Source organism: Petaurus breviceps, unplaced genomic scaffold (genome assembly GCF_028583685.1).
Source record: "Petaurus breviceps papuanus isolate PSGF00001 unplaced genomic scaffold, PetGlider_PUasm1.0 151, whole genome shotgun sequence".
In the NCBI taxonomy this organism is placed as follows: Eukaryota; Metazoa; Chordata; class Mammalia; order Diprotodontia; family Petauridae; genus Petaurus; species Petaurus breviceps.
The window spans coordinates 29,685,012-29,707,816 of NW_027185712.1; the positions used below are offsets into that span (position 1 = coordinate 29,685,012).

Below are 22,805 nucleotides of genomic sequence, written 5' to 3' on the forward strand. Positions count from 1 at the left end.
TGAACTGTAGGGTACCAGTAAAAAGTCACTTGTACTGAATCAGACAGTGTCTAGCAGCAGAAGACGTTGCTGCTGAATAATTTCTTTTGAAATTATTCATTTTCATGAATTTAGAGACAAATTAAATTGCTCCAACCTTTGAGGTAAGTTTGATATAATTTATAACTATCTTTGTCTTTAAAGGGAAAAGTTTCAATTTTAATAACAGCTAAGATCATGAAACTGACAGATGGAAGGGAAAGACTACTGGAGTATTACATATGGCTTTTCTATAGTGGTACTGTGCAAAACTACTAATCACTTAGGAAAGGAAATATTAATGTTTCTCCACCTTTTTATACAGGGAGTACATTTAAGTATTCTTGTATAACTTGTCTTAAAGGAAATTGGCATGGGGTTTTGATTGTGTAAGTTTTATTATTAGGATGTTCAGTTACACTTTTTTTTTAAAGGTAAATGCAAACAGTTTTAAAGACAAGAAAATTGTGGTGTGTAATGCATTAGATTATTAGATTTTTATTAGATTTTTCTGTAATAATGAATTGAATAGCCTAAAGACTAATTCAGGAGTTACAGCTTTTATATTACAGTTAAACTATGGTTAAGTGGTCATACATTACATTAAAAAAAAAACTGAAACAATTGTAGGTCTTTAGTCTCAGCTTTCATAGTAGTTATTCTCTTAGTGGAAGCTGTGCCTGAAAATACTCAGTTCACTTAAAAAACTTTGTTATATCTGAATTTTGGTGAAAATATTGAACCTGGAAGTTTCAAAAAAATGGTTTCCACTTTGCTACTATCCTAAGTAATGAATGCTTAAAAGTAATGAATGCTTACAAATTCTTACTTTTCTGTCCCTTCCATCATCTCTCATTTTAGTATTTGTATAATTGAGAATTTGGAAACAAAGGCAAAGGTTTTCTTCTTTTTTGACTTCATTTGAATTCATTTCAATAAATATTTATTAATAAGTACTTCTTGTGTGAAAAGCACTGTGCATGCTGTTTGGGACATTCTTGTGTTATGGGCAGTTAGCATTTATTATTATGCTTTTCCAAGCAATCTAGACAATAAGCCATACGCAACATAGAAAATATAACTTAAATCTTTTTAACCTGACACATCCAGATTTTGCAGCACTATAAAGTTATTAAGGATACTGATTATTGTTGTCCTACAGATGTGTGGGGGAAAAAGTGATAGTAAAGGATTCTATTTAAACTAGGTCTCTCAATTTTTATTGTGTGTTTTTAAAAAATTAGTTCAAGTACTTTGGAATGCATGGAAATTGATACTTGAGAGTATGCCTGATACATTATAGCCACTTGCCCATTTGTTTCACCTGGTTTGAATTTGAAGTCTAAATCTGTGGCTACTTAGAATGCTTAGTGGGATAATGAAGAGAGCTTTAAACATTTTTTAAATTATTTTTTAGAGCTTCCTAAGTAGAGATTGAACTTGGAAATTTGAATAATATGTTTGTAAATTTTGTAGTACCAGTACACTTAAAAGTATTTGAGTAGAATTTTGTCTTGTTACTAAACAAAATGAGACATGTATGTCCTATAAGGAACGTCTTATTTACAGGTAGTTAAATACTGTCCATCTTGGGAGGCATGTCTGGCATACATGTCAGTGCTTTGCCAAATGAGTCTGCTGATTGTACCTTGCACCCTAGTTGTCCTCATTGTTTTGTTTGTTTATCATTACTTACCTCTGCACTGTTAGGTAGCAGGACATTTTGTGGACTGTGGAAAGTTGCTTATGCCGCTGCTAGAATTAGTGGTATAAACACTGAACATCGGTTAGTTCTAGTGATGTTCAAAATGCTTAGGGACTTTTATCTAACCTGTGACCTCAAGAATTCACACTTTCCCCTATTTCCTTTGAAATGCTTGCTTATATTATTGTAAACTGAAGGCAAGCTCACTTTTGCATTAAAGAAAAGAGAGACTGATGGCTTGTCACCTACTTCCTGAAGGGACTTAGGCAGTGGCCCACTTATTATGTTGCTGTCATATTACCTATTCCTCTCCACTGATGGACGAAAATTTGAAAGTTAGAAAATCAGAGTTGTGTCAGAGATTGAGGTAGAAAAGACTATGGGTTAATCCTTATCCACTTTGATACATGTGGAAACCTAGGCCAGTCATAAACTACTCCTGAAGCTTCTGCATTGGGGCCTGAACCTGTGATTTGTGTATATGCCTAATGTGATGGTTTAGCACACTACAAAGGATTCAATTCACTTGCTCCTGGAAAGGAACCGACCGGGAATAATAGATAAAAATTTGGAATTTTTAGTTGCTTAATTGATCAGCTGTGGAGGATCTGTTGCTGAAATTGCTTATCTCCTTGATAGTTTCAGATTTGGTTGTGGGATTAGGGTATGGAATTGTAGCTTTAACCCATAGGCCAATTGGACATTTGCCTGATGGCCGATGTGGCAACTTGTACTTTTCTGGAAAATTGTAGGGGGAAGGTCAACATTGACTTTCTACCCTTAGAACAAGTGTCTTGGCATTATGAGTATTTGCCCAATCTACTTGTGGAGTTAATTGAATCTTGATTGTATGATAAGGCAAAAATCAGGTCAAAGGGTAAAAGGGGCAGCACAAATGGGAACTTTTAGAAAGAAAAAGGGGATCAGTGAAATGTTTGCTTGGGTTTTCCTAATCTATATTAGTTTATTGGACACTGTTATTCTTTTTACATTAAAAAAAAGACAGTTTGAGAATAGTTGATAATATTTCAGAGTCAGAAGAAAGATTAAAATTGGGGCTGAAAAAGAAATTTTGTCAGTGGTACTAAAAAAATCTAGTACCAGTCCTGCCTCTGAACTTCCCTGGGTTAATACCTAGCATAACTTGCTCTTCTTTCTTGGTTTTTGAAATACCTTGACTTTTTTTTTTTAACCTCTCTATCTCCTTGCCACCCTAACAGTCTGAGGGTGGCTGTGCAAATTTTTGTTTCAAAAGTCAGTAAAGGAGAGGGAGAACCTGGGTATTAGGGAGGGGGAACCTGGGTATTAGGGAGGTGAGGAGAGAGGCTAGTTATTGAACAGTAACAAAAAAAAAGCATTAGTAAATATTATAGGGAAGTGCCCAGGTATTTCTGAGATAGAAGTGGGACTCAGTGGTTTCTTAAATTTCATTCCATTCCATAGGGGTTAGGGATGTTTTGAAATTGAAAAATGGATGACTCAGAAAAAATGCCTTTCATCACACACAGGTCCGCTGCTTGTAGTTAGTGCTTGAGCATGCCATACACTTTGGTCATGACACTACATGCAAATCTTGAACTTAACGAATATTATCATGTGTTTTTTTAAAAAATCTCACTTTTAACATGTTTATTTTTCTTTTGACAATTTTGGCATATGTATAGAAGATACCTTGTAAGAGGAGAGTTGTACCCAAACAATTTTAAAAAAATATTCTACAGTGATAGGGCTTTGCATTCTCTGCATCTTTCAAGTAGGATAGCAGAGATGTATTCTTCTATGGAATATTGTTTGCAAAACCTGTTTTTTCCTTCAACAGAGATAATTATAGAGATGTGTTTAGATTTTTTTTATGCCAGTTTTACACATATGGGAAAGTAGGCATTTAGCTTGGTAGTTATTGATTTCTCAGTTGATTTGTGTGTGTGTGTGTGTGTATGTGTATGTGTGTGTGTGAATGTTTGAGATTATTTTTCTTTGCCTTTGATATCTTCTCATTCATTTGAGAGGGAAGAATTAGTCTTTCAACATCTTCAAAACTCTTGTTTCCAGCAGGTACCACCTTTGTATATTCTTATTTTAGTTTTCCATTTTCATTGTCTTCAGTGCCATTTCTCTTTTCTCTGCAATTATGTCTTAGATAGTGACATTAGAGATCAAGTATTGGGGATTCTTTGATGGTAAAAAAGAGTTTGTTAACCAAAACAAAATCTTTGAAGATTTTTTCTATCTTCTGTTTCCTTAAATGCCCTTGCACTTTTTTAAAATGGGTTTTTCTCATGCTAAGAATTTGTTGTTCTGAATGTATATAGCTGATTCAGGAGTGACTCCCTCATCAATTGCTAGTTACTTAGGGTCTTTCAAAGCCTCTGCTATATGTCAGGCATGATGCTATCCAGTGTAGATACAAAGACAAAAATGAAACATTCCCTTTCCTCAAGAAATTTAATTTCTGCAGAGTAAGAAAGCACACACATACACGTAGATACAAAATATATAGTAGGTCATTTTTTTTTCCTAGGGGGAATCAGGAAAATCCTCAGGTAAAAGATGGTATTTTAACTGAGCTTTGATGGAAGCTAGACATTTGTAAGAGGGAAGGTGAGGAGGGAGGGCATTCTAGGCACGAGGGGGCAACCTATGCAAAGGTAAGATATGGGAGATGGAATGTCAAATATGAGGAAAAGCAAGAAAGACAGTTTGGCTGAATTGAAGAATGTGTAATAGGTGTGTAATAAACAGTGCTGGAATTATCATAATTGAGGGCAGGGAATAGTTGCTTGATTTTCTATAACAACTGTAAACCTCAAGGCCAAAGAAGATCAAAGAAGTATCAAAACTGTTAGCTTTAGAATCTTAGGATAATAGATTTTAGAGCCAGAAGGGTCCTCCCTTAGAGGTCATCTAGCCTAATGAGATAATGCATGTAAAGTGTTTTGCAAACCTTAAATTTAGCATTGTAGAAATCTTACTACTATTATTATTTTGATAGATAAGGAAAGGCATTTGGGGAAGTAAAATGATTTATTCAGTTACAGGTAGTAGCAGAACTGGAATTCAAATTTTTTTTTTAACTTAATGCTGGATCTGTGAATCATGCAGCATGTAAACCATGCAGCTTTTGTTATCTAGCACTTTTCTAGTTAGAAGCTCTAGAAACTTTTATTGAAGACTAACCCTTATCTGGAAACTAGACTAATTGACAATATTTTATTAGGAAGGAGGCATGAAAATGGAAGTTTTGTTATTTTTATGACAGGGAAAAAAAAGTCTTGAGTAGGAATATAAAAAGTGAGGTGACTCAAATATTAGGAATGATTAGGATTTATATTGCATAAAGTAATCAAGTAGAAAGGCAGTAGTAGAAATGTGCACCATAAACTATCCTCTAATCACTTAACAAACTGAATAAATTCAGAAGCCAGATTGTTTTTTTTTCTTTCACATCCAAATTTCCATTTTTGTAGGTTCAGAGTACACTGACAGTATGAAGTTTTAGTACTTCACAATGATAGGAAAGTGGTCCAAAAGTCTAGTCAAAGCTAACTTGCCCTCCTTTTGCTTCTTTTTTTTTTCTCCCATAGTTCAACTTTACTCTCTTTCATCCTTTTGCCAGTGCCCTGGACTAGGGTTTCTTAGTAGTGATCTAGAGGCAACTTCAGATTTGCATATCCACTGCTACCTTAATTTGTCTCTCAGCTCTTTTTACCAGCCTGTGACATTGAGGAAGTCACTTAAATTCCCAAACCTTAGTTTTTCTCATTTTAAAAATGGAGACAATATGTTTATACCTCCTGCCTTGATGTTCAAAGAATTAAATGAGAGCCATACTATGTAAATATAAAGTATACTATGAAAGAGTTATGCATGTAGCTATGCACAGCATGGTGTAATGCCATGCACAGAAGCTTTCCAGAAGAACTGCTACTGTGAACAGCTTTTTTTTTTTTTTAAAGCAATCGGGGTTAAGTAACTTGCTCAAGGTTACACAGCCAGTTATTTCTGGGTGTGGTACTGAGTATCTGAGCCCAGATTTGATCCCCAGGTCATCCCGACACTGGAGCCAGTGCTCTTACTTGCTGTGCTACCTGGCTGCCCTAGCTTTTTTTTTTTAAGGTTCTGATTAGTCAGTACAGTGATTACTGTATTTATTCCATAACAAAAGCAAAACATCCATGGAAAATCAAGGTACAGCATAATTCAAAATACAGCATTCACCATATTACAACTTATCACAGAAAATCACTATAATATTCACAATATAGTCTCAAAGTAAAATAGTCACTCTTAAATTAATTCAATCAGTCACAAAATAGTCACTCTTAATTCAATCAGTCACTTATCAGTAGTATCAAAGTACACAGTCAAAGTCTTCCACTCTTGGGGCAAAGTCTTGATTAACTCAATTAGTCACTAATCAGTAGTCTCAAAGTCTTCCACTCTTGGGGCAAAGTCTTGATTAACTCAGTCAGTCACTTATTAGTAACAATAGTTAAAGTACTCAAAGTACAATCAGTCACTTATTCAGTAAAGTCTTACTAAGTATCATACACAAAACCCTCCACAATTAGGTCACTAGTAAACTGTAATTCCATAATTACTCAGTACCCAAGGAGTGGTCTTTTCTTCATCTTGACTTGGGCCCTGTTCTCAGATTCCCTGGATCCCCTTCCATGGTCCCAGATTCTACCTGGATTCACCAAACTGTCACCTGGGTTCACTGGCAGACAGCTCCCAGTTCCTTGACCAGCTTTCTGGGCAGGTCCTGCTCCACACTGACATTCATAGGTTCTGGTCCATTTCAGCTCCTTCACCATTTCTGCTCCAAGGAATTCAAGACTCAACCAAGCCACAAACAAAGTCTCAGCATTCTGGTCATGCTTCAGTCACTTGGGCTCCCGGCTCTTGGGCTCCTGGCCTCCTGGCTCTGGGCTTTGGGCTCCTGGGATCCTGTTCAGAAGAAGCTCCACCACCACAAGTTCTCAGGACTCAGTTCTTCATTCTTCTGTAGCTGTTCTGCCACCAGATCTCAGTCTCAAGGAAATTCTGACTGTGTCTCTCTGGGGCTTTTCTTATATACACAGTATTACCTACTTCACTTCCTTTAGCCAACTTCCTGTTACCAGTAACAAGGGGCAGGACTTCATACCTTCTGTTCCACCAATCAGAGGCTTGATCAGTTACTAAGTGTTAAGTACCTGCTACTTTTGCCAACACAAAAGGGATCTTCAAGTTCAAAATTACATTACTATTACATTCCACCCCTCCAGGATCCTTGGCCTTAAAATCTCAATTTAAATGGCCATGGATTCTGGAACAAAAAGAGGCACATACTTTGTAATCCTACTGACTACGCCATAATGTAATGCCAAGCAAAGGCAACTTCCCAAGGTTCAGAATATCAGCATAGCTGTTCTCTATTTTATTCAGTGACTAATTAAGAACAGAGAAAATCAAAATATAGCATAATTCAAAATACAGCATTCACCAAGGGTAATTCAATAATTCCCAAGTACTACTCTACCCCTAGGCAGTACATTCATTTAGTCAATCACAAAGCCCCTCTTCTCAAATGGAGATTACTTTCCAATCATAAGCAAAGTACAGTCATTTAGTCAGTCACAGAGCACTAAAAAGTCAAAAGTTTCCCACCCTTGGATCACAACTGAATAGGCCATCTGCCCCAGAGTTACAACAAGCTTAAGCCCAGCATTTAATACCCAAAGAGAGGTCTTTTCTTCATCTTTACCAGAGGCAAGTTCTCAGCAATCTTTGTTCCTGGGGAGACAAAGTTTACCAAGGCCACAAGATACAATGCCAGTGTCCTCATTAATTCATTCTCTGTCTGCAGAACAGTCCTAGGACCCCTGAAAACATTAGCGAAACCCTCTTCCAAGATTTCTGTAAACATACAACAAGAAAATCCTTTTTCAGGGCTTCTGAACCAACAGCAAGGTTCCAGAACCTCTGCAACAACAGCACTGGCCTTCACCAGTGGGCACAATTCATTCTCTGTCTATAGAACAGTCTCTGGACCCCTGAACCAGCAGCAAGGTTCCAGGAGCTCTGCAACAACAGGACTGTCCTTCACCAGTGGATGAATCTGGCAAAACAACATCAAAACAGACAAAGTACCAGCATAACAGCCTTGTCTCCTCAGTCCTTGGCAGCTCTGGGTGGCAGCTCTCAAAAGTCCTGGGCAGTTCAAACTGGCCCTCAGCAATCCTCTCCCTCTCTCTGCCTCCATGATGCTGCTTCCAAAAAATTCTTCTGCTTCTCTCTCTGCTAGTACCTCTCTAAATTCATGTCACCAGCTCCTTCCACTTTAGCCCTCTCTTTTCATGTCAGCAAGTCCATTCCACAAGTGGGATTCACAAGCTCTGGGTTTTAAACCAATCAATCAGAAAACCAAGCCAATACAGGGGGATCTTTAAATCCCATTGCTATTACACATGGTTTTTAAAATTAGGAAGCAGCTGAAAAAATGATCATGCTTAGTGTTTTGAATAGTACTTTTACTGACAGATTTGTAAAACATAAATTAGGTGTTTGTTGTATTCTTCATTTTATAAAAAGTTAATCTTTGAAAACTTAAATATTGATTTCTCAGAATGCATTTAAAATTATTAAACATGTGTGACATATCTATTATATAAAGCTATTTATACCTATATATTATCTAAGTTTTTAAATAAAAAAATTTTTTTTGGAGTGGAGAAGGCAGGGCATTTGGTGTTAAGTGACTTGTCCAAGGTCACATGGCTAATAAGTGTTAAGTATCTGAGGCTGAATTTGAATTCAGGTCTTCCTGAGTCCAGGACTGGTGCTCTACTCACTGCACCACCTAGTTTCCCCTTTAAATAAATGTTGCATTTCTTATTGTCATCTCTTTGCATTTGATTTTCCAGTCAATTTTGGTTTGGGGAAAGACTTCTCACCGGGTCTCAACACTTTTTTTATGTAGGGACTGCAGTATTAGATTGGGGAATGTATCAGGTCAGGGTTCTTAAAGTCTCCTTTTGACAGTTCTTTTAAGCAACAAGGAATCTTCATAGGTATATTCCTGTGAAGTCTAAATACTTTAAAGGCTATATACCTCTGTTTATTTTCAAATTGTTTTAAATTAATACTATATTCTAAAGGTCATATTCAGATTTTACTGTTTTTACTTATCTACCCACTATATATGATTAACTCAGATCTATTGTTTTAATGGTGTGTGATATTTGGGAATATAGAGCCAGGGATCACCATTCAACATGTGTGTCTGTTGTATACGTATCTGACAGACTGATTGCTATGCTGTGCTAGATGATGACAGAATACTGACTCTGTCAAATGGCTGATATACTATAGTTTAGATAAGACTGGTATAAACATTTGAAAAAATTGACGGTGGTAGTCTGTGGGGCCTAAGCTAGCCTTAGAATGGCAATTTTTTTCAGTCACTGAGAGATGCATAGTTTCATGAACAACACATTGAACACAAGTGCTGTTTTATTCCATGGTATTTTATTTTACAGTTCTGACTTTTTCTTCAGTTCCTTCTCTATACTGAAACAAAGTTTTCTCAAACTCCTTATATTGCCACAGGATGTCAGTGATTCTTCGAACTGGAACTCAGCCTTTGGATAGTTCAGCCCTCTAACCTTTCTGGCCCATAATAGGGATGTAAAATGGCTGTTGAATTACATTGTAGAATTCATGGACGAATTCTCTAAATTAGAGAAGGAGGAAAGTGCTTGCCTTTTGGGTCAGAGATATTTTGCCTAATGCAGTGCTGGTAGAGGATTATACAATTTAGATTGGATTTTACCTGACCACAGATGACTAATTTGAGAATTCATTGTCCTTGGAGTTCAGAGCACCTTTTACATTTACGTGTGTCCTTGAACAACTTACTTAACCTTTCTGGTCCCAGTTTCCTTACATATAAAACGAAGGGGTTGAACTAGATAGTCTCTGAGGTTCTTTGTTGCTCTTGATTTGTGATCCAATGTTGAATTTTAAAACTTGGTGAAATGAGCCTCTCACGGTTCTGGTAGTTTAGACAGTGATGGAAATGTTAAGCAGTGAAGACAGCTAACTTTATGGCATGATTTTGCATTTGTATGGTGTAGAGTGACAGAACATAGAAACGAATGCTTAGAAGGCTAGAGGGACACATTACCAAAGACTGAAAGGATTTTGGCTGACATAGGCCAGTATGCATCTGACTGATGGTCCCTTCAGATTCATAAAACCTTCATCCTGGAGAAGCCTGTAGTTGTTAGGAATGTTTTCTTTACATCAAGCTTAAATCTACCACTCTATAAAGATTTCATGTTATTTCTAGTCCTTTGTGAGGGGGCTAAGCAGAACAAGTCTAGTCTCTCTTCCACATGAGAGCTGTTCAGATATTTGAAGAGTATTATTACATCCTTTCTCAAGGCTGTTCTTCAGGCTGAGCATTCCCAATTTCAACAGTCTTTCTGTGGCACATTCTCCAATGCTCTCATGGAACTGGTCTCTCTCTTTTTTTTTAAGTGTGATAGTGTTTCATTACATTCATATACCACAGTTTGTTATTAATGGCCACCTATTTTGTTCTCTCATGTGGCCCTCTAAGACCTCAAGCGTGTCCCTTTGACTGAATCCAAACTTCATAGAACAAATCTCTTTAATAAAAAGGATTTGTTCTGTAAAACTTGGACTCAGTCAAAAGGCCACACCTGAGGACCTAGAAGGCCACATGTGACCCTGAAGCCACATGTTCCCTACCCCTCTTGAGTCCCATTTTTTCCATTTATTTTTTTCCAGTTTATTTATTTATATATTGAGAGTTTTGGACTAGGTGATCTTCAACTTCCCTTCCTGTTTTGTCATTTAAAAAAAAAAACAAGTACATTTTTTTCATTCAGAATTCTATTTTTTCCTCTTTCTTACTCATCCCAATTAGAAAAAGAAAAGAAAAACAAAACCCTGATAACTCATATATATAGTTGAACAAAAAAAATTCCCACATTGGCCATATCCAAAAAGTATAAGTCTCAATCTGTACCCTGAATCCATCCATCCATCACCTTTCCTGTGACTAATGTACTTCATCATTCATTGCATTGGTTAGAGTTTTTAAATCTTTCAGAGTTCTTTGTTTTTAGATGATTGTTTTTATATAGAATGTTCTGGTTCTGCTTGCTTCACTCTGTACAAGTTCATAAAACCTCAGGTTTTTCTGAAACATTCTCTCCATAATTCTATAGTACAATAGTATTCTATTATATTTATATATCATAATTTGTTTTGCCATTCTCCATTTGATAGGGACCTCCTTAGTTTCTAGTTTTTTTTGCCATCACAAAATGAGTAGCTATAAATATTTTTGTACATAAGGGTCCTTTAACTCTATGTACCCTTTGGCCTTACCTTCTCTGCAAAATATTAAGCCTCTGTATTCCATCTGTCCTTTATCTAAACATTCTGAAATAGCCTTTCTGAACTAGTGCATAGGTCAAACTAGGCCTGCATTTTTCTTCTTCCTATTTCTGTGATGGAATTGCCACTTAAACTCCTGCTTCATCATTGAGGTAAATCACATATTAACTAATTGCTTTGCTTTTGACAGAGAGTTCCTACAGATGGCCAGAATCCCCCATTATCAGAATATCATGCTAATGTGCCACATTTTTCATCTGTTTTTCAAACTCCTCATCTGATTCTTCCTTTTGTCCATTTGGTCTGTAATAGGTCTTGAAACAATTTATCTTCTCTTTCTTCCTTTATCTTTTTTTTTTTTTAAGCAATTGGGGTTAAGTAACTTGCTCAAGGTTACACTGCCAGTTACTTCTGGGTGTGGTGCTAAGTATCTGAGCCCGGATTCAGTCCCCAGGTCATCCTGACACTGGGGCCGGTGTTCTTGCTGGCTGTGCTACCTGGCTGCCCCTCCTCCTTTATCTTTAACCAAATATTGTGCAGTCTATTTCCCTACTCTTAGATTTCAGGATTTCCTCAATCAGTAAGCACTTACTATGTACCTATTATGTGGCAGGCATTGTGCTGGGGACTGGGGATGCAAAAATAAAAATGAAGGAATTTCCATATGTGAATTCCACACACCAGTTACATTCTAGCCTTTCTCCCATCTCAAACTCCTAACAACAAAAACTAAAACAAATAAACAAAACTTCAAAAAAAAAAGTTATATTGCCTGTCTCATTAAGGTTGAAGTTAAATGTATGAGAATGTATATTTTGAAAATATTTAAAGTACTATGTAAATGTCAGTTGTTATTACCTGAAAATTTTTCCTCCTTTACTTTGGGCTTCTTTCTACTAGCCACTTTTATAATCCTTAGTTCAAAACTTACTATTTTTAAGTGACAAAACAGAAGCAAAATAGTCTCTGCCTGCTAGGGACTTATATCCTTTCAGGAACTTATGTTTTCTTTCTTTTTTTTTTTTTAAGTAATCGGGGTTAAGTAACTTGCTCAAGGTTACACGGCCAGTTACTTCTGGGTGTGGTGCTGAGTATCTGAGTCCAGATTTGATCCCCAGGTCATCCCGACATTGGAGCCGGTGTTCTTACTTGCTGTGCTACCTGGCTGCCCCAAAACTTATGTTTTCTTAATAGATAATTGGTTTTTTCTCTTAAATAAATAAGGCATATTTCTTCCAAGACCTATTTTCTAGTCATGGGATTTACCACTGCCATGTCTGCGATAAAAACATGAGGTCAAATTTGCCTTCTTTCCTTAGGGATCTCTCATTTACTCTCTTTGTTACCTATATTTTGTCTATTTATACAGTAGACATCTAAAGCCATAGTTTTTATTGCTTTCTCTCTTCATTCATATTGTCCCCCGTGAATCACTATTTCTCTTTTCTGTGTTATACCTGCTTTTGAAGTACCGGATTTATGTGGACATTGCACTCTGTGACTTTTTTTTCATTGTTTGTTTAAAGCCTTCTTTAATTATATTTGTGAGCCTCCAGGAAAACTTTCTTCCCCCTAGGCCTTGTTAGATATACTCATAACTTGAATTAAGTCAATAAAGCATTGCTCACTAAAAGGTCTTAGAGATGGCACCATAAACAGGTGATGTAGAGTACTGGTAGTGATTTGGAGTGCTGGACCAGGAGCTAGGAAGATCTGAGTTCAGATGGCTTCAGACACTGGCAGTGTGATGTTGAATAAATCATTAAACTTCTCTCTGCCTCAGTTTCCTTATCTGTAAAATAGGAATTATAATAGTACCTTTCTTCTGGAGTTTTGTAGATAATGAAACTTTTTTTGCAAATATTTGCAAAGAGCTTTGTAAACCTTAAAGCACTATATAAATACTAGCTATTATTATTAGTGAAGTTTACATCCTAAAAACTGGTTGGAGCATTTGGAAGGTGGATTAGAGGTTAGAGACCTAGGTTTGCATCATAACAAAATTTGGGCAAATTATTTAACCTAAGTAGACCTCTTCCTTATTGGTAAAAAGTGAGAATCAATTAGATCTTTTAAGGCCTTCTTTAGACTTTAAGATGTGAACCTCATGTTCTTGTTTTCTTTGTGTTCCCTGTGCTTAGCACTATGCCTGGTACCTCAAAAAGATTTCTTAATAAATACTTGATTATTGAATCTGATTATAGCTCTAGCTTCCTGTACCTGAACTACTTGAAGTATGGGTGACTAAGGTAATACCAGTTTTGGGCAAGATCTACTTATCTGTGCTTTTACTACCAAAAATAGTCTCCTAAAAACTCTACTGAAAAACTTCTCTTTTATTAAAATAAACATCACAATATTCAGTTGACTCAAAGGTTAAAAGACTTGGTAACTTCTGGGCACAAATTACTCTCCATTGTATTTTACAGTCAAAAGTTCCACTTATCTAATTATGTATCTACTTGGAAGAAGTGAATTTATCTTTCTCTCCATTATTGGCTGCCCCAAGGTCCATCTGTTTTATCCTATTCTTTGTGACACTTCTTTTGGAGGGGTGTTAATTATCTCCTTATTGCATTCTTTTTACTCTGAGAACATTTATGTAATAGTTCTAGATTCATCTTGGTTATTCTGTTCCTATTCTGTTGTCTAGATTTCTCTTTACTTTGGTTCTAATATGACTTGCTTTTTCCCTTACCAGATATTTTCTCTTCAGTTTGCTTCCCTTTGCATTCTAATCAATTACTTCTTACCTCCACTTGAAGGAATCTCTACCTACTGCAAACTCTCCAACTCTTTCCTCTTTAATTTACTTTGAATATATTTTATATTTACTTTTCTGAATTCATGTGTCCTCCTGATAGAATGGAAATTCTGTAAGGGATGAGAATTTTTTTCTGATCTTCATATTATTCCAAGCACTTCAGAGCCTGGTGCTATGTAGTTAATAGATATATTAATATATAACATTAATATTATTTAATAACATTATTATAACTTAATATTTGTCTGAGTGACTCAACGTTCTAATCCCAAAATGGTTACATGTAATTTCAATACATTCATAGCTCAAAAAACTCACCTGTATCCCTTCCTTCCTGGTGAATTGATATTCTATTATAAAAGATGGCTTCGGAAGGCATTTATTTTGACATTAAACAAACAAACCATGAAGCAAGTTTTTGAATGAATTAAAAAGCATTTATGAAATGCTTACTATTTGCTCGGTAAAGTATTAGTACTTCCATAGATTCTTTTTACATATAGGATACAGAAATTAAACTGTCTTCAAATGAACAGAGTAGCTTGAATTAAGGCTTTTCAAAAATGAAGTTAATAAGAACATTTATCGAGTTTAAAATTTGAATTTTCATTGAAAATCCCTGCTTAAAACTCAGTATGTTGATTTGTTGTTTTAAATTTATTGTTAATGCAACATTAACTTGTTTTTCAGTTTGTTGCTTTTGAAGTCTAAACTCTTTTTACTCATAATTTTTAAAGGCTTCCATCTAGATGTCCTAATTCATTTGCAAATAGGTCTGTTTTTGCATATGGGTTTTAAATTTGAGTGATTAGCCCAAATAGTTCTGAAAATTGTTCTCTCTAGAACTTTAATTATGTAAACAAAACATGGGAATGTTTTAATTTGCTTAGCAAGCCCCTATTTATAAGTAGCAAAAAAGTAGACTTTTTCCCCTGTCTCACTGAATTGGGTTGTGAATAAATGAGGTTTTCCTTTTACTGAATTATACTTAAAAACAATACCTGAGTGGTAGAATGAAGTTTTCCATGAAGATTTTTGTGGTAGAAATCTAGAGGATGTGCAGCAGAAATAAGGGAAGAAGGCTGTGAAGTTTATACTTGATATACATGCATATACTACATATACATACCCTTCTCTGTCCCTTCCCCCACCCCCAAAAGTCAGAAAAATTGGAGCCTGAAGGTCCATATTGGGAGAAGAAGGGAGAGGAACCATAATTAGAAAAAAAAATAGAATGTTAAATAAATAGAATAAAAAAATAAGTAGAGTATTTTGGGTGGTGACCTGGAGGAAAAGTATGTGACAAAAAAAAAAAGCTCCATTTTCAGGCAACTGAAATGAGAAAGAATACTTATTCATAAAACTAGTCCTACAAAATTATACAGATTTGTGGGTAGATTAATTAGTTCAATTTTAAATCTTAGATCTATAAATCAAAAGAGAGACATTGGGGCATAATGGAGAAAGAGTGGGCCTTGGAGCCAAGAAGACCAAGGACAAAGTCTTGCTTTTACCATGCCACTGTGTGACCCTGGGCATATCATTTAACGCCTCAGTCGTTTTAGATAACTCTCTGAGCCCACAAATTGCAGAGAAGCTATCTATTTACCTTGTCATGTGGAGTTTTCTTAGGAGTTTCTAAATCAGTGAAATTACAGGCCCAGTTATTACCCCTTGTCTTTATAACCCAAGATAAATTAATACAAGATATCATGCTCATGTTAAACTTTTTCACCTCTTTTTTTTTTTGCTTTTTGGAGGGCAGTTGGGGTTAAGTAATTTGCCCAAGGTCACATGGCTAGTTTTTTTTTTGTGTAGGTGTTAAGTGTATGAGGCCGGAACCGAACTCTGGTCCTCCTGACTCCAGGGCTGGTGCTTTACTCACTGCATCACCTAGCCCCCCCCCCCCCCGCCTCTTTCTTAATAAAGTCTTTCTGAACTACGTACAGCATAGACATTCAGTTGACACACTCAGATGTTCATAGGAATCAAAATATAACAAAAGAGCCTAAAAAATGCTCAGCCTCAAATGTCTTTTTACATGAATGCATAAAGTTTAGGAAGCAAGCAAAGGAGCTACAGGTCCTAACAAGGAGGGAAATTTGATTTCATAGTTATTATTGAGACTTGATGGGAATGAGATGAACATGGAACACTGTCTTGGATGAATATACCTTAATTAAAAAAAAAAAGGTATAATGTTAAGGAAATTTGAAGATCTTTCCTGCCCATTAATAAGCATATAGAACCCTGGCCCAGAGCTAATCAGGCTCTGGGCTATGGGGAGTTCCCAATTAAGTGCTGGGGAAGAGGATTTTCAGACTCCTTGGCACTCAGCCAATCAGATGCCAAGTCTTTGTTATATATTCTGGGAGGCTGGCATTTTGCTTTGGGGATTCGCTCATGAGAAAGATCTTTTGATTTCGTGGTCGAGACTGAGTGGCCATGTGTTCAGAGCCCCCTGACCGCTCAGATGTTCTTGATCCAGTGATGTATATAAAAGTGCTTAGCAATATTGCTATGTTCAGACAGCTGGAGCCCTGTCTGTTGGTCTTTGTGCTAATTTCTCTGCTTGCATTTTCTCCAAGTTCAGGGTACTGACCTGTCACCTGAACTAGTGAATGTAATTAAAAAGCAAAATTTTGAGCAGTCTTTCCTTTAAAAGCAGATCAAAGAACCTGTGCTAGCAGGCCATCCTGCATGTGCTAGGGTGCTTGCTACTATAATAGGCAAAGAAAAGGAATGAGGTAGCGTTAATTATTAATTAAGGTGATATATTCATGTGAAGAAATCACCATGGAGATGGAGAATGATGGAGTAAATCAGTGAAGAGAAAAACAGAAGTATTGTGTCATCAGAGTATACTATTGATTACCTGGGTAGAAAGGGAAACTAGATAGGAAGAATGGGAAACTGGTCAGAAATCTCGTACAGTCATGCTGTGTTATTCATGGGGTGATTTTAGTTATTCAGATTTCTCCTGGAACTCTGTCTCTCTCCCTTTTTCCTCTCTTCTCCACTAATAGCTTCTTGACTTGACTTAATTCTAATTTTGTCCTTCAAAAGGTGAAGGAATCAGCAAGGGAGAATTTTCTTTTGAGTCTGATGGATGAAATTTGATGAGGTCTGAATTTCATCAACAGGGAGCCCAGGATGGGTAGAAATAATGGTAATCTTGAAGTGAAGCAACAATCACTCTGTCCAAAGTTGGGCATAGTCTAACATGGATCCTTGTTTGGGGAAGTACAGAGTTCAGAGGAAGAATAAGTAGGGTTCAAGAGGCTAAAATTCTACTGGAATATTACACCAGTAGGAGCAGAAAACTTCTACAGAATAAAATTCTGAAGATATGAAGGGAAACTATTCCAGTGACAGCTGGAATTCACTGATTCCTGGGCCTTCTCTTCCATATCTACTTGGTGACTTCATCGGATAGACAGCTCAGTCTTTCTATCTTTCTCTCTCTCTCTCTATCTTCATTCATTTATCTGTTTCTTTACGGTATGTTAGGCCCTGTGCTAAGGCACTGGGCACACAAAAGCAAAAAAAGTAAGATGATCCTTTTTCTTAAGAAGCTTACATTCTAATAGGGGGAAAGACAACATAAAAGGGATTAGGAAAGTAGAGTGGGGGAAGTAAATGTGAAAGTGAAGCCAGAAGAAGGGTGAGAGGAAAGTGGAAAGTGAGCAGACTAAGTTTTCTCTTGATACAGTGGCTCCAGACAGGGACTCAGAAATTATTGGATTAGCCTCAGGGTGGAATATCGTAGGTAGGGGAGGATAAGCAGTCTGGTGGGGTAATAGAGCTCTTGTGTGATATTTAATTATTATTTCCATGCTGATGACTTTCAGATCTACATATCCAACCCTTATCTTTCTCCTGTGTTCTACTCATCATTTTCCAGTTGGAGTTCTATAGGTATTGCAAACTCACCAAGTTTAAAACAATTCACTATCTTCTCTTCCTTTTCTTTTCTCCCCTGATGGATCCCAAACTTCCTTCTTTCTGTTGAGGTGTCATTACACTTCTAGTTGCTCCAAGATTCTTAACCTTGGAGTCATCCCCATTGCCAACTCTGTAAATTGTGCTTCCACAACTCTTTCCATATTCTTACATATTTACCAGGTTTTCAGGTTTTGTTACCTCTCATCTGGACTATTTTAGTAGCCTCCTAATTGAATCTCTTTGCTACCAGTCTTTCCCTTCCTAATCTCTAACCTATCCGGATTCCACATTTCCAAATTGTAATTTCTAAAGTCCAACTCTTACCATATCATGCCACTACCTCAAAAGCTCCAATGGCTTTCTAGATCATAGGACCAACTATAAATGCCTCTGTTTATAGTTTAAAGCTCTTCTCAATCTGGCTCCAGTTTACTTTTCTAAACTTATTACATATTACTCCCTTTCATACACTGTCTGGTCTAGCCAAACTAACCTACTTGCTGTTCCTTCTACATGAAACATCATATTCTGAAGTCTGAAAATATGTGCAATGTACAAAACTTGTGGACCTCCCATTTCTGCCAAGGGATGGAGTGGGGGTATTTTCTTGTATATTTTCATTCAAGTCATATTTATTTTTTATTATTTTGCAACATCCACTTGCTTTTTTCTTTATAGTTCTTTCTGTTTCCATTATTGTTATTGTGTGTTTTGTTTTCTTGGCTTTGATTACTTTACATCAGTTCATATAGATTTTTCCATGCTTCTCTGTATTTAATCACAATTAGCACTTTATAAAGCAGAGTAATATTCTGTTACATTTATGTACTAGAATTTTCTTAGCCATTCCTCAATAGGTTGATATCTGTTTTGTTGCCATCACAAAAAGTGCTGCTTTAAATATTTTAGTGTACATGGAGACTGTCTTATCACTGACTTCCTTGGAATATAAGCCTAGTAATGAAATCCCTGGGTCAAAGGATATAGTATTATAGTCACTTTGCATAATTTAAAATTGTTTTCCAAAATGGTTATACTGATTTACAGCTCCACCAAAAATGCACCAGCACACCTACCTTCCCACATTCCCTTCAATTTCTTCTATCATTTTTGCCAATTTGTGAGGTATGAGGTGAAGATTCAGGGTTGTTTTGATTTGCAAGTCTTTTATTAATGATTTGGGACATTCTTTCATGGGATTGGGAATACTTTGCATTTCTTCATTTGAGAACTGGCATATATCCTTTGAAACTTATCTAATGGGGAATGATTTTTGGTCATATACATGTATGCATGTGTATATACATGTATGTACACACATATGCACATATATGCACACATACCTGTTGATTGTTTATACATCTTGGATACCAACCCTTATCAGAGAAATCTGATACAAAGGTTTTTTTTCCCCCTTCAATTGCTCCCCTTATCATGAATATATTAAGTTTGTTTGTGCAGAAGCTTTTCAGTTTCATGTGATCAATGAATTTATCCATTTTATCTTCTGTAAATTGTCTTTATTGCTTGTTTGGTTAAGAATACATCTCCTACCCATAGCTGTGAGATGTATATAATCTGTTTCTCTTCTATTTTTTTGTAATGTGATTTTTAATACTGACATGATAAATCTTTTTATTCTGTTTGGTATTGATTTTGATTTTCATTGTAGCAAGTTGATAGTTTGACAGCTCATCCATCAGATGAATATCCAGAAAATATTCCCATGTCAAAAATAAATTGATTCCTGTCAAGTCAGTTTTATTTATTCTTGGGTTGTCTGTTCCTAGCCATATCTTTTTATTTATTTATTTATTGTTTCTCTTCTTGGGAAAAGTGTAATTCATAAGTATGAGACTTCTGCCTTGTCAATGAGCCTTTGGTCTCTAATGTCCTAAAGTTTTCCAGTATTTTTCACTGTCTTCCTCTGTTAGCATCATTGTATTGAAGTAATTGAGTATTAACATATATATTGATTTAATTTGAAGGGTTTTATCAAGTTCATCACAGAATTTTTCTCCATTTCCTCCTCTTCAAAAGATATTTATGCTTACACTCTAGTCAACTCCCTAGTGTTTTCTTTATGCTCATTATAATAAGCTCTTTAGCATTGAGATATCCAAATATCTTATGAAATGATTCTTGTTTGCTTCTCTATGAATCGTCCTTCCATTTGACTGCAATTTGCTTATAACTTCTGAATTCACTTACAACAGTAGTGTTGATTGATATTTGTTGTTAGGCAAGGATCTCATTATAAATGGTTTTTAAAAACTATTTGTATTGTGATTGTTAGCACCCTCTGCTGAGTGCTCTGCTGCTACACAGGCAGACGATAATGTCACAAGACTAAATGACACAATGATATTTTTCTGTTTCATGGGTTACCATTTTCAAAGACTTCATTACCAAGCAAGTATCCAGCTTATTGATTATAAGCCTACCGTACATCTTTGTCAGAGTGGTTCACTAGGTACCATATTTGATGTCTTTCTGACATGGAACCTGCCAGAAGTTATACTTTGCTGTAACCTGGAGTTATCACCACAATACTTTGAGATATTGGTACAGAACTTATGTGAAGGTACATTTAAATTAAAGTCTTGAAGTAGATTATCAAAACCAAGTGTTAACTTTTATACTTTTCATTTCAAGGCATCATTCAATTTCCTGCTGTCTTTCATTTCTCTTGGTATTTAATGTAAGTCTTCTTATTAACAGTCCTAAGCACTTTTTCAGCAGAGATAAAAAACTAAATACAACTATGTTTTTTATCCTTATGGGGATTATAATCGAGTTAGAGGGGATGATGAGGGATAATTATAATGCAAAATGGACACAAGTGAATTAGAGTAACAGGAAGATTTATTGGAAAGAGCTTTTGATTCAAAGGCAGAATACTTGGATTGCAGTTATAGATGTTGCTACTTATATAACTATGTTTGGGTAAGTCATTTAGCTTCTTTGAACATAATTTTCTTCTTCTGCAATACTTGTACTACTACCCCAAAGAGTTGTTGGGGGAATAGTGCTTTATATACTATAAAGTATTGTATGAATATGAGTTATTTTTATAATAGGTACATAGAAAGTATTGAGAAGAAACACTCTCATTGGCATTTGGGTAAGATTTCATGAAGAAATATTTTGAAGCATGGCTAAGATTTCAGTAGGTAGTGGGACCAGGGAAGACATTGCAGGTGGAGGGAGCTCTAGGTGGAAAGAATACCTGATGAAGTGGAAAATGAAGAATAGTTGACTTTCTATATTTAAGCATTAATGCTGGTAATATAAAATGTAGAAATTAGGAATGGTATGTTTTGAAAAGGTATAAGGAGTTTAGAAAATTTAGAAAAATTAAGACATGCAACACAGTTTTTAGATTTTTATAGATCTAAAGTTGATTTGTTATCTTAGGAATCAATTTTTAAAAAGTGTTTATTAAGTGCCCAACATATGTTAAGTGCTAGGGATAAAAGTACAAAAAATGAAATAATCCTTATTCCTACAGTACTTATATTCTAATAGGAGAACATAATTATAACCTGAAGTTTACATATATTATCTCATTTGATTCTGTTACATGTATATAATGACATATTGTATCTTTTAAAAGTAAAATTCTAATATTTTATATACTTGGAGTTGGGATAGCCTTAAAAAAGCAAAGAAATCTTTATTTCTTTTCCCCTTAATTTTCTTCCAGGAAATTGGAAGAAGAAATCAGAAAATATTATTTAGGATATTCCTTCCCCTCCACCCCTCCAAACCCCCCCCCCCCCAACACTACCATCATCACTACCTTTATGTATCTAATGATAAATGTCAATTTATAATTTACTAACATATTGTGGCTAACTTGAAGGAAAAATCACTCCAAGAATATCAAAGGACTTACAAATTATTTAGATAAGGAAAAAAGCATTGTAACCAAATTGATGAACAGCAGATTAATGAAAAATCATCTATTGAGGACATATGTAACAAATCCTACCAGTAAAAGAGTAAAACATTCCTTGCCCTCAAAGAGCTCACTTACTAATATGTGGAGACTATACTTATAGAAAGTTTTCTCTCCAAGTTAGATAGAAAGGTCCAGTGGTCCTTATGATGCAGCAGTAAGCAGATGGTAATACATCTTTAATGTCATTTCTATTGATAAAACATTTGTTTCTTTTGTTGAACTATTGCATGGTGCTAAGGACTTTGGTGAGAACTTTTTCTGGATCTCTGAATACTGTGGCTAGTAAGGAGGAAGGGGCTACAGCCCTTGTAGAACCATTTCCTAGGTCACATAGAAAGGATAGGCTACAGAGGCGGGTTGAAATCAAGGCTGGTGGTCTAGGTAGGAGACATATTGCTCTTCCAGGAGCTCTTGGTCTTACCTGCACCATCAGTGGCAGTTAGTATTGGTGGCAGGGACAGTGGATCCCTTTTCCACAGGGTTTGCTTCCTAAGACAGTATTCTTGGCTAAGTAGACCCTTGTTAGCAAGCCTTAACATAACCCACTTTAAAGGTTTTAAAATTTCTGTTTTGCCAAATCAGTTTGTTGAAGTATTGTGGCTTATCTGCATTACTTGATTCAGCAGTTATTTATTAAGCTGCTACATTATGAAAGGTGAATAATTGAAGACTCAAGGACAATATGAAGAGAAACAAGGCAGGTCACTGCCCTTTAGGAAACTCAGAAGTCTGAGAGACACTGTAATTTGTAGCTAAGGAGTTAAGAGAAGCTTGTATAGGAGGAGATTGCGTTAAATTATATATTGCAGGATAAGTAGAATTTCAGCAGGCAGAGATAGGAGTAAGGTATAACAGATAAGGGATTAGCATAAATAAAAGTTTAGAAGTGGGAAAACTTGAGATGTGTTGGGGAATGAGAAATATAGAATGATAAAATTTTGATTCTGTATTACTCAGATTTAGTCCACTTCCTTACCTACTCAGAGTATGAATCC

The 22,805-nt window shown here is 35.8% G+C and overlaps 1 protein-coding gene across 3 annotated transcripts in view; it reads left to right on the plus strand.

The window, feature by feature from the left end:
• The window catches only part of TENT4A (terminal nucleotidyltransferase 4A), a 101,296-nt gene that overhangs the window by 1,756 nt on the left and 76,735 nt on the right, over nt 1-22,805 (plus strand). The window lies entirely within an intron of this gene.